Below are 13,485 nucleotides of genomic sequence, written 5' to 3' on the forward strand. Positions count from 1 at the left end.
CTTAGCATGATGAAAGTATTAAAGAATTGTAAGGTTTTGCCTTCTTAAATGCAAAGTTAGTATTGGATTCACTTAAGACAATTCTTACTAAATGTTCTGTGTCACTGTGATTCATCACAAACTGGACAGATGACCTTACTAGTATTGGGAAGTGTGAGACACTGATCAGTGATTCAGCAATACTGACAGCAATAGAATATACATCCTAGATAGGTACCCTCCAAACAAACCAACCGAACTAATTGGTCATGTTAAAAGAACAGTGCCGCTGGGCGTGGTGGCGCACGCTTGTAATACCCCTGCTTGGGAGGCGGAGACAGGAGGATTGCGCAGGTTCGAAGTCAGCCTCACTGGCTTAAGAGACCCTGTTTCCAAATAAAAATAGAAAAAGTAGGTGTCTGGGAGTGTAGCCTGGAGGTAGAAGGGCTTCCAGGAACTCCAGTGCTCCAGGGATTGGTAAACCTGAGTTTGGGGTATGGCGCTGCCACTCAGAAGCTGTTATTTCCTTGAAGATATCACTCATACTTTCTGGGTTTATTTCTTTGATTGAGGAATGCAGGAGTTGTCATAGTAATGAATGGCCCTTTCCATTTTTAAAATTCACTGATTGGGTCAGAATGTGTGATAAATGCAGATGATTGTAGCCCTTGAAGTCCAGTGCCCACAGACCTGAGCTCTGGCTGGGCACGGATTGTCTAGGACTCTGCCTCCTGCTGGCTCCCTCTCATCTTCCTGAGCTCCAGTGAGGCCCAGCACTGACCGAGTCATGCTCAGTGGAGAGGGAGGAGGCTCTGAGCCTCAGCACCCAACTGTGTCCTCGGCTTACTCACAGCTCTTATTACTTTGGGCAAGTTGTCTAATTTATCTTTCATTTTCCGAGCTGCAAAGCACAAAGAATGCTTCCTTCCAGACACACCACTTAATGAGTGATAACACAGAAACGCTTTCATTGTGTAGAAGTACACCTCTGCCAACTTTAATCATTACCTTATGCCTTCTAACCTTTACTTTAGAAAAATATATTTCTTTGTATTCCTAGCTCATATGAGGTTTTCTACCTAATTTATTTTGGGGAGTGAAGACAGCCCAGTTAGGCCAGTATCAAAAGGCAAGCAGTGATGTGACTGCCTGGGTTGCATTGTTGTCTGTAACCAGCATCTTTTAAGCTCTTTGAAGACCATGTTGACATCCTTAGCCCAGAGAAAGTCATCAAGCCAGACGCTGCCAGTTATTTGTCAAAGTGCTACATTAGGAAATGTTATGTCTATACATATCTAGGTTTACTAAAATAAATGTAACCTCGGAGGGCATACAATCATCTTGGAATACATACTAGGTAGATATTTGGGCCTCTAGGCTTACAAGTAAGCAAATACCCTCCCTTGGCTTTATGAAAGTGTTGGATTATTTCAAATCACACAGATGTACCCATCCTTGGAGCCTTGAAGACATTAACATTAGTCAAAGTGATGCAAAATTCAATTAGAAATTATCTGATGCTCCCTGCATGTTGATTTCACTAGGTGCGGAGTCTCTTTTGCAATAAACTACTTGCACAGAGGAGACTCAGATCAAGCAGGATGAAAGTTCTCAAAGGATTAAGTTCCAAGTAGGGGCAGAAAACTGATCCCAACATGGGAGCCTTCTTTACAGCATCATCCAGAGAGAAGTGCAGCCTGCGGCAAATCATACGAAATGCCCCTCCCCCGGAAATACATCTTTTGTAGCGACTGTCCCCTTAGATTAAATGTTCCCAGATCTGGGACACATATCTGCAATTATACTGTGCATGTGGAGGGAGGGGGGTGATAGTAAAGGTTGGTGGGAGTGTGTGCACTATAATGAAAGACAAATAAGTCTCTGCAGACCTGCCCTCCCGCTTCAAGGCCACCCACTGATGGAGTGTGCTGTGGTCACCAACCTGAGCCTTTGGGAAGCAGGATGACAGAATAGAAAGACTCAACTCTCAGGATAGCCTGGGGTTTGAATCCCGGCTATAACATGTATTTGCCTAGTGACTTTTGACCAATTACTTAGCTTCACTGGGTCTCATCTTTTAAATTAGGATAATATTTGCTATGGAAATATTATAAAGATTAGTAATAAATGCATATACTAACTTACACATTGATTAATGTGGTAGCATTCAATAAATGATTTTTAAGGAATGTTCTGTAACTCTTTTATTTATTTTTTTTACCATGGATATGAGGCTTTGCATCTCTTGAAAACATTACATTTTTAGCCAGAGGACTTAAGAGTATCTATGTCTTCATGGCATCCGTTAAGTCTCTGTCACACAGGCTCCCAAGAACAACTCTCATTGGACATATTCAGAAAACAGGGGATTGACTGTGGGTGATTGTGGATGAATGCATGAAAGTCATACACTCACATGGACTTTGATGCTTACATATGAAGCACTGCTGTGCGACAGCACCGTTATAAAGGCATGGCTCCAGCCATCGTCCTATCTGTGGTTCCCTTCGGACATGACCGCTCTTATGAACGAGGAATTTTATTTGATTCCTTGTGGCAGAGGGCCAGAATATTCATCTCATTCACAGTGCCTAATCGCTCCTCTGTCTCTTTGCTCTGGAACTCTGCTACATTGAAGTGTAATAAAGTATACATTCAGTGAACTGTGGTCAGAGTTTAGTGGATGGGATCATTTCTTGGAGATAGTTTTTAAAAGCCATAAATGATTTAGAAATTCAGGAAGGCTCAGACTTAAGATAGCTTCGTTCTTCTTTCACTTGTAATATACCAGAAGTACATGTTCTCAAAAACAGAAGGTAGTACAGATTTGGGGCTGTGAGAATCTCAAATTTTTCTAAATTCTTCTCTATGATTTAATTACTCAGACACCTAGCTGATGGCACAAAGAGAAAGTTTTTTGCAATACACAAAGTGCTTGCTTATTTTCATGTGGCTTGGTTTGCATGCTTTGAGCAACTTATACATGTGATAAGTCTTCATACCCTCCTTCCTTTTGCTCTTAAAGAATAGGAACTGTTAGTTTAAAAACACTCATATTGAGGCTGGGATAATAGCTCAGTGGTGGAATCCTTGCCGAGGCCCTGGATTCCATCCCTAGTGTTACAAAACCACACCAATGCAAAATCACCCATTTTCTCTATACTCCCATTTTCAATGATATTATTTATCATTGAAACATTATGCTACTAACTCAAATCAATAAAAAATTATACCAGTTTTTTTCTTAAAGCACTTTCTTGTTTGATTAACACATAGTTCTCTCTTTGCTCATTTCTTTTCCCTCCATCATCACCTCTCACTAAGTGAAGGTCAAGTGGAGGTGCTTGTAATGGCGCACAACATTATTGAGCTCTAGTGGTTAGGACTTCAAGAGACCATTAAGAGGACAGAAAAATGCACCTTTGATGTCTTAATTTGATCACTCTAATTGAGAAAAAACACCTTAATAATTATTCAGCAGGTATATTGACCTGATCATTCATTTGCCTTCTAATTTGGGCCCTTTGTCTCTGCCTCTCGGAGTTTTATCTCCACTTAACGAGGTGATATATGAAGAGCCCTGGACATCAATATTCAGGGGATGGAGCAAAGGCCTTGACCTGTGTCTGCTTCTCTTCCCTCTCCCTCCCTGGAGTCCATTTTCCTGGTGCATGGCGTGGCTGGTGGCTCCGTCGGGGAGCTGACAGCAGAGGGTTGTTATAATGATGCTTTCAGATCTCTTCAGAGTCTGTAATTAAATGACATCACTGAGTCTTAAATGCATCTGCTGTGAAAGTCAGAAGGCTAAATTATCCCATTAAAGAGAGAAAAGTGTTACTCAGTGTTAAAGAATCCCAAGTTTAGTATGCTGCCGAGTTGCTTCGGGAGAGCTGTTGAAAGCCAGTTGAGCATGGAGCATACTGGGAAGACGGGGAGGCTGGAAGGCCCTGTGGTTCAGCACAAGCTGTTCAAGAATCACAGCTGCACTCAGACTAACTTTTAAAAGAAGAAGCCATTTTAAAAAGTCTTTGCTTTCCCAAATGCAGTTAACTACTTAATTGCTGGGGTTTTTTCCCCCATTAAAAACAGCTGTGCTACTCCAGGCCCTTCATAAGCTATCTGCAGCTACATGACCACAGATTAGTATATGGTCGTTAATTAGAATGCTCTTTGAGCGAGAACAAGGCCGTATGTTCATGTCCCATAGGGCCAGATAACTTTACTAAGTCACCAGGTAGCATAGCCCCAACCCTAGTTAGGCTTTTCCCAAATTACTGCCTGATCATAGCAAAAGGGGATTTGGGGGAAAAAAGGACTTATGTTTTCCAACCCCTAAGTGCCACCTCTATTGGAATAATGCTTAGAATTATGACTCTCAGAACTATTTTGGCTAAAGTACAATTGCTTGTATTTTCATTTAATTATCACTTCTAATGCTTTTTTTTAAAATATAAAAATAACTTATAAGCATTAGATAAGGTCTTAGCATTTCAGGTACCATTTTATTTGACACTTTTCATAGAATTGAGAAATGTTTTTAATTGACTTTTTCTTTCTATTCATGTCTAGTTTATTATACTATATAATAATTAATAACTGTTATCTTTTAATTGCTATTTAATATTGGATAGGATGGGATGGGATGGGAAGATAGGGAGGACTTGGGATAAGTTGGACAAAAACTACCCATATTCTCTCTTCCGTAACTCTCGTTTACTTTCTCTAAGCTGCCTGACTCCTTCTGTCCTCAGCATCTTTAGCCGTCATTATTCCCAGTCACCAAACTGAGGTTAAAAGAGGAGATGGAAGACAGAAATAGGCACATGTGTTGCATTCTTGGTTTTTCTTTAGAACACTAAGAAGTTTTCTTCACATCCCAAATTCTTTCTTATATGCCAGATCTATAAGAAAGAATAATTTTGATTGTAAAAAAAAGTTTTTAAAGAAAACTTTCAAGCAAAAAAAGTTAATATTTTGAAGAACACTAGAATATCTCATAGAATCCAATCCTTTAGCAAAATAGAAACCAGGGTCCCTGGGTACCTCAGCAAGAGGATTCTGTGGGTTTTCTCTGTAGGGCTCCCAGTTATCATCAACTCCTAAGTCGCAGGGCTCTCACTTCCAGCAGCTGTCTTTCGACACCATGGAATGCACCAAGAGCAGAGGTAGCAATGTACAGCAGAAGAATTGGCTTCAACGAGTCTACCTTTCTGGGAGTTATGGATACTTCTCTTGAGTAGGGACCAGAGGATCCCACCCAAAAAGTATCCATGTTGTTGGAACCGTAGTTAAAGAAGGACCCCCCAGGAGAATTTAGTACATCACAAAGCAGATTCAAAGATAATAGCATACTGAGCTCAGTGATACAAGCCTGTAATCCTTGTACCTGGAAGACTGAGACAGGAGGATCACAGGTTTGAAGCATGCCTCAGCAACCTTAGCAATACCTTGTGAAGAAAGAAACGAAAGAAAGAAGGAGAGAGAGAGAGAGAGAGAGAGAGAGAAGAGAGAGAGAGAGAGAGAGAGAGAGAGAGAGAGAGAGAGAGAGAAAAGAGAGAAAGACAGGCAGGCTGAGGTTGTAGCTTGAAGGTAGAATGTCCTGGGTTTAACTGCCAGTACCACAAAATTAAAATCCAGTTCTCATAGTCTAGAACACTAGGTCTAAAAAAGGGTTTTCCCTTAGGCCTAAGGCCACCTACAAGGTCAGTGCTCTTCATGAATCCATTTGCATTTTGATGACCTCTAGTCAATTATTTGCCACTTTCCCCACCAAAAAAAAAAAAAAAGAAAGAAAGAAAAAAGCCATGTAAGATATAACAGTGATGATTTTATTATCCTGGCTGTTATAAGAATTAAAGTTTATGTATCTTATAGCAAATTTCCCCTCCTCAGCATGTAAGGCAATCAGAGAAGAAAGTCCAAAATAGGAAAGACTCATCTTCATTTTAGTTCTGTCAAAATGTATTTGTGTACTAATATGTATTCAGTATCTACTATACTTAAAGTATTAGACTAGAATTGTGAAAAATATAAGGAAGTCAAAACCATTTTTGAATGCCTATACCTTAGTTGGCAATATAAGACATAAATACAGAAGTTACAATTATACGTCAAGGTTGTAAATAAACTTAAATCGATTGGTCTATAGATAAAAAGTGCTTTCGGCATAAAAGAGGAAGGATTTATGAATAACAAGAATGTTGTAACATTTATTGAGTATCTTCTATCAGATGCTATATTGAGCATGTCTTATGGGTTAAGTTATTTAATCCTTCAACATATAGTTAGTGGTGTTTTATAGAAAGAGATAGACTTGTTGTCTTAGTCATTTTGAGCTGCTAGAACAAAATACCATAGAGGTAGACTGAAGCCTGCAATTAGTGTGTCAACTTGACTGGGATCTAGTGACTGTTCTTCCTGACTTAAAGACAACTGCTTTCTTGGTGTGACTTCACACTGGGGGCATTGGCAAGAGCAGAAGCAAGCTCCCTGGCTTCTCTTCTTAGGAGGGCATGAGATTCCATTATGAGGACAACATCTTCATGACTCCATCAAAACCTAATTACCTCCCAATGTCATCACATTCAGCATAAGAATTTGGGGGCCACAGCTTTGCATCATGTGTACTCCTGCAACCCCAGTACTTGGGAGGCTAAGACAGGAAGATCACAGGTTCAAGATGAGCCTCCCCAATTTAGGAAGACCCTTAGCAATTTAACACAACCCTGTTTTAAATTTTTTTTAAAATTCAATCTCCTGGATTCAATCTCCAGAACCAGAATAAGAAAAAAAAAAAAAAAAAAGGGGAGAAAGGGAAAGAGAGGGGGAGGAGAGAATTGAACTTGGAAACAGGGGAACACACTCTAATCCAAAGCACTCATGAAGGTTAAATAACTTGCTCAGGGTTAATGTAACCATATAACCTAGATACTTCTTCTTTATTCTCATGTCTTAACCTTTATGAAATATATTTTAGGGGATTTTTCTAGAGGGAAGGGAACTTGAATAAAATTTCTGTGTATTTGAAACACTAAAGTTATTGGGTTCTTGATTGGTTCTCTTCCTCTTTCACTTTCTGTTGCTTTTCTTTGCAGGATCTCCTCATCTTCTCTACCTCTGTATTGGTATATCTCAGGGCTCAGTCATTGGACCTCTTCTCTCTTCTATCAGATCTACTTCCTAGGTTTAAATACCACCTGTACAGTCATAGCTTCTAAGTTTTTATCTGTAGGACCAGTCTCTCTTCACTCTTTGATGTCTCCTTGTGGATGGCTGATCAGCATCTTCAACTGAATTTCTAGGAAAAAAATGTCCCCCAAAGGTCTCCCTAAAATTGTTCCTTCTCTTGTCTTGCTCATATCAATAAACGTTTCAGTCTCCCAATTGCTTAGATCAAAACTCTTCATGTCATGTCATGCTTGACACCCCTCTTTTTATATACCCCAGGGATAATAGGTTGTCAACAAATCTGTGGGTTCTACTTTCAAATTATATAGAGAATCTAACTAATATCTCCATTGCTATCTTCATAATCTTCATCATACCTTATCTGCATTGTCAGGGTACCTCATCTCTGATGCTTTTAATACTCTTGTCCTTTATAGTCTCATTTTCAAATGGCAGCCAGAGTGATCTTGATAAAACCCAGGCAGTCATGGAAGTCGGTCAAGGTAAAGTTCAAATTCATTACCATGGTCTATAAATCAAGAAAGGAAGAAAAGAAAGAAAAGCATAGGTCAGAGAGCTTTCTGGACCGGCATCTGTTCCAGAACCACGGTAAATGCTGTAGGAATTTATTCATCTGAAAAGTTCTAGAGCCCTAGGTTGAGAAAAGCATGCGGGGTATACAGAAGCTCACCATCTCTTGGCACTCTGCATTTCACAGATGCTGATTCAATTTTATGCCACTTACCCCTTTTCTCCCCCAGCACAAGTGAACATACATTTTGCATATGATCAATTGTTGACTTCCAGCAACATTCCTAATACAATTTCATGCTAATAATATAGGATCGCCAGTTGATGGTAAAAACAAGTGCATTGTGAGGTACCAGAATGAAGACTGGCTGAGGATATGAGAGACCTGGGCTCCAGGCCCATTGCTGAGCCTTGGTATATCTTTGTTCAGTGTATGAAGCTCTACATACTTCTGTTACCATATTTAATGATAAAGTTATGCTGCTGTTATAATAACTGCAAGTCATTCATCAGTTAAAGTCTAAACATTTCAAAGGGAAATTGTTATTTTGTTATTGATTGTAGGGATGTAATGGGAAAAGATTTTCTCCTTTCCATCTTAGTTTCAAAGTATATACTACTGTTAAAAGTGGTGATAGATTTTATGTGTAAGCTGTGCATTTTAACAATCATGACTGACTCTCTGTCTTAGATGTAGTCAACATATTGATCATCTCCTTGGAAGTGTCCAAGGACTTGCCACTGTGTCTGGATAGTGAGCTCTTCAGCCTGTTGACCGCATAATTAGATGAAATATATACTCTCATGTAACAAACTTGAAGCCATTAGTGTTGGGTAGCCCCTGAGGGAGTCCAAAGCTGCCTCCAGCCTTGTAAATAATGAGCACATAACTTCCAACACCTGATCTTTCCAGCAGAACTAAGAACCAGACCATTTCACAGCGCAAAGTATGGTCAATGAACCCGTTTCTCCAGCTATAGAAGAAATAAGTTTTGGGTTTTTTATTTTTGTTTTTTGTTTTTGCTTTTTAGGAGCAATGGCGCATGCAGCAGTATGTAGACAGGAAAAGCACGTGATGCATTTATTTGCACTGGGGAAGTCAGAGAAAAATCTTCACCTGAGATTGCTTAGTAGTCCTAAAGCTCTTAAGTTGCTAATGTGTCTCTGCTCATCCCACTGGGGGCACTTAACTTTTTGCTAAGCGTTAGAGAGGCCAAACAAATGATGCAAGAGCATGATTGGATTTTCTGGAACTGTGGAAGTGATTACGGGAATACCTCAAATTGCACAGAGCGATGAGCTTAGACAATTGGTAGAAGTGCATGAAAGCTATTTGCCTGTTTCACAAGTTCACGTGCCAGCCCTATTCCATGCAGTCGGTATTTTGCGGGTGGCCACATGCATTCCATATGAGATAAAATGATTAAGCAGATTCTTTCTGTCACTCATCCCCTCTTTCTAGAGCTAGGTTGTCCTTCTAGTTAAGATTTACAACAAGCCAGTAACTGAACGGAAGATGGCATGGCTGAAATATTATTCGGTTCCACAAAGCACACCTTTCCAGACTGAGGCTTGCAGGTAATTTCATGCTGTGCTGTCAGAGGCTCTGTGGAACCTGCTTGTCAAATAAACAGAGAACATTCATTCTCAGGCGTGCGGCCTGAATAGCTTTCACAAACATTAAACTCACTTAGAAAATAATTAGTAATCAAAAAAGGCATTTAAAACTCAACTCTCTGAAGCATGGAGGGAGATGTACATTACATCGATTGAATTATCAGTTTAAATATCTACTTTAGGTTAGACATAATTAGGTTTTAGTGAAAGATGTTTATGGAGATTGGGGGGATGTAGATTGTTTTAATCGTTGAAGTATCCTTTTTATTAGGTTGGATAGTAGGGACTGGTGTTGATCAACTAAAGATCTTCTCGACTGGGAATGGAAGAATCTTAACACCGTCTAGCTGGAAGGAATCTGGCATGACCTCATTCAGCAGCTGTCTGCCCAGGGTGCCCAGTTCCTACAAATCTATGAAGCCGATGATGAGGTTCACATTTTTATTTTCCATATATTCTTGAGTATGAATGTACTCCAAGTAGTGCTACAAAGTTACCAATACCTTTCTTTGTCTTTTGGTTGGCAGTTCTACCAGCACAAGGTGCAGTACTCACCACATGTTACGTAGAGGGAGGGGCTGCGTCGGCCTCGTTCATTTCTCTGTCCATAAGCTCCCACGACTGTGGCCTCACATGTGTTAGGAACTTCCAGGGCTGTCGATTGGTTCTTTTGTTGAACAAATCAGTAGAAGAAAACTGATTAGAAGTCCTTTTGGCAACTATACAAATTTAATTTAATTTTTTAGAAAAGAAGATATATAAACTGTTGTTCAGTTAAAGCAGTTTGATTAGTAAAAACATATTTTAAAACAAAATCTCCATGAATGTGAATTAGTAAAATAAGTTATTGGTGTGGAAACTACTTTGGACAATGGCAGACTGAAGCCTGGAGAAGTTAAACATGTGGCTCCAAGCAAGGTATTAGGGGTCAGAGCAAAACTAAGATTTGAAAAACTCAGGTCTTCCTACCATGGTCCAGGTTCTCCTGTCACAGACTGTATTTCCTAAAACAGATACGGTGCCTTTAGATATTGAATATTTATTAAACGGTAACTTCTACAGTTACTTCTTACTTTTGTTGTTATGTTTCGTAAGGTAGAAAATTAATTGAATATTGTTTATCACATGATGGTGAGGTGCTGTTAATGGTACTTTGTGGTGTAGGGAGGTTTTGGGGCTTACAGACACCTTCAAAAGCCATGCAGTGTCACTCACAGAGTTATGTGGTTCATGCACCGCAGATTTTGGACCCAGGCTGAGGGTATCTGCCGCCTTCCCTATTGTCCCTCCTGTGATTTGATTTTTTTTTTATTTTATTTTTTTTTTTTTTTGCGGGTCTGAGGATGGGACCCAGGGGCATTCAACCTCTGAGCTACACCCCCTGCCCTATTTTGTATTCTTTAATTTGAAACAGGGCCTACCCAAGTTGTGTGGGGGGGGCCTCACTAAGTAGCTGAGGCTGTCGGCAAACCATGATCCTCCAGTCTCAGCCTCCGGAATGCTGGGATTACAAGTTTGCGCCACCACGCCCGGCTAGCTCCTGTGATTTTTGGAGGCTCCTATCAGAATTAATGAGTTTTTCACATTTCCTTTTATTCAGATCAGTTAAACAACCCATACTGTTTTATCATTTAAAATGTACCCCGCCAAAATAAACATAGAATGTACCAAGCCAGCAAAGTGTGATGGTGCATGCATGTAATCCCATTATTAGGGAGGCTGAAATGGAGGGTCGCAGGTTCAAGGCCAGCCTCAGCAACTTTTCGAGGCCCTCAACAACTTAGTGAGGGTTTCACAATTAAAAAGGTTGGGGATATAGCCTAGAGGTAGAATGTGGTTGAGTTCAATGCCTGGTACCTACCAATAAAATAAAATGTGCCAAAATATACTTTTCACAATGTCCTTATAAACTGGTCAATTTATTTACAACTGAGGCGTTTTCATTTAGGAGCGGTGGAGATAACATCTGCCATAGAAGAAAATTACTCACAAAGAACAAAACCCTAAATTTCCACGCCATGATGAAGCCATAAGAGGAGCTATTGTAAAATAGACGTTTTTAATCCCCAAATGAAAGTGAAACTGTAAAAACAGACAGAATCAGCTACTCAGTGAGGCCCTCCGCAACTTAGTGAGACCCTGTTTCAAAATAAAGAATAAAATATAGGGCTGGGACTGTGTCTCAGAGGTAGAATGCCCCTGGGTTCCAGCCCTGGTACTTCAAAAAACAAAACAAATTCCATATCACATACATTCAGGAGACTTTAGTGAATAGTGATCTTTTCATTTTTACTGTCTAAACTGAGTCAGCCTGTGTCTCTCTCCCGGTTCAGAAAGCGTCTGGCAGCCAAGCTTCTTGTCCACTTTACTGGAGACATTGAAGCTACCTGGTCTACTTACTGATCCCAGAAGCAGAGCCTACGCTTCTATTTTGGTGTTTTTACTTAATTTTTCAGTGTTTGTGAAATCTCAAAGTTCAATCACCATTACTTTGAACTTGCTACCCCATTCTCTCTCTCTTTGCTTAGCACCTGAAGGATACTGCTCTACCTTCAATTCTTTCAGCTCAGATGTTCTTCCCGTCTTTACACTAGCTCCTGGGAAGATGTCCAGGCTGCGGACAGCAGCCTGAGTGTGTTAGAGCTGATGGCCACCCATCACTTTCTTCCCAGTGAGTAGCCATTGTTGGTGCCAGTGAGTATCCCAGTGTAGTCTCTGTTTAGTCTCTGTTTTTTTTTTTCGAAGCAACTACTTACTGTACATACTTTCTTAAATGTTAGGTTGAAGAGTCTATACGCAACCTTTTTGTAAAAAAAATAGGTATTATACAAGCAAGTCCATATATAACCATTGTTTAATAAACTATGGTCCTCACTAAATAAAGAATGAAGACACCGAGAAAGGAGAGAACAGTGGTAAATGGGTCTGCTTTTCCCTCCAACCACAGCCATGACAATATAATCCTCATTAAAGGGCTATAAAGTTGTGTGCTTTAGCGGCTCAGCACACTAATGCCTCCTTGCTTTTAGTGCTGTTTTAGTATGTTGACCCTCTGTTCCCTGCAGCTGGGAGTTTATTAGTCTTTGTGGCCTTTGGGAATGAATATTCATAATGAGATAGCAGTGATGATTCAGATCCCTTTTAGGGCCCTAAGGGAATTACTCTTAGCAAGTAGAAAAGCTGAAAAAAAGACCAAATCATGCCAGCATCCCATACTAAACCAGGGAACAGGAAGCTGCATTCACAGACTCTACCAGGTAAACTGAGGCCCAGAATTACACAGTTATAAATCCTGTGGCCGCACTGAAATCCAGGTCTTTTGATTTTCAGGCCACATTCTTTCCATGATGCCATGCTCTCTCTATATTAATTTTTCGTTTTCATTTCTGAGGTACTAACACAGGGAAGACACGAAATGCCAAACACCTAGCTGGAACTTGACCATGATGGTGAGAATTCTGTGTCTAAGCTGCCCAAGAAGAGCAGAAGGGTGGAAAAGCATCTCTACTAACCATGTTGGTGCTTAGAAGTAAACTCAAGCTGAGCGTGGTGGTGCATGCTTATAATCCCAGTATTTAGGAGGCTGAGACAGGAGGATTGCAGTTCACGGACAGCCTCAGCTACTACTTAGTGAGGCCGTTTACAACTCAGTGAGATCCTGTTTCAAAATAAAGAATAAAAAAATGGAGCTGGGGGTGGAGCTCGGAGATAGAATGCCCCTGGGTTCCATCCCCAGTACGTGAAAAATAAAAGAGTAAACTCTACTTATATTTTGAGAATTAATCTCACTAATTCTATGATATAATTTTCCTCTTAAAATTATTAGTGTCATTAACTTCTTTTAAACATCACTAAGTGTATTAACAGGGTTTATGAAATGCCTGTTAAGTGCTGATCATTATGTTAAATAGGGTGGGAAATATGAAAGGCATATATTCCTTCCTTTTAAGTTACCTTTTCCCAGTCGTATTATAAAGATCTTATGAAGATTTATAATTTTAAGGTGAACTTATTAAAATTCTTATGATTACATTTTAATTTACCATGAATATCCAGTTATCTAGCCTTAAAATTTTTCAGTAAAATTCCACTGAACTTTCTCTATAAGCAGCTTATTTAAGTCAGTACTTTACTCTTTTAATTTTTCAATGAGATCAGGTCAAATGTAAGAACTATTTCATTTTCTCAAGA

General features: G+C 39.8%; 1 protein-coding gene across 1 annotated transcript in view; it reads left to right on the plus strand.

Annotated features, from left to right (window-relative positions):
- EXOC4 (exocyst complex component 4) overlaps positions 1–13,485 on the plus strand; it is a gene marked incomplete at both ends in the record, with an annotated part of 858,131 nt that overhangs the window by 562,941 nt on the left and 281,705 nt on the right. The gene's annotated exons all lie outside the window — the stretch shown is intronic.

Source organism: Muscardinus avellanarius (assembly GCF_963383645.1).
Source record: "Muscardinus avellanarius genome assembly, chromosome: 9".
Taxonomy (NCBI): Eukaryota; Metazoa; Chordata; class Mammalia; order Rodentia; family Gliridae; genus Muscardinus; species Muscardinus avellanarius.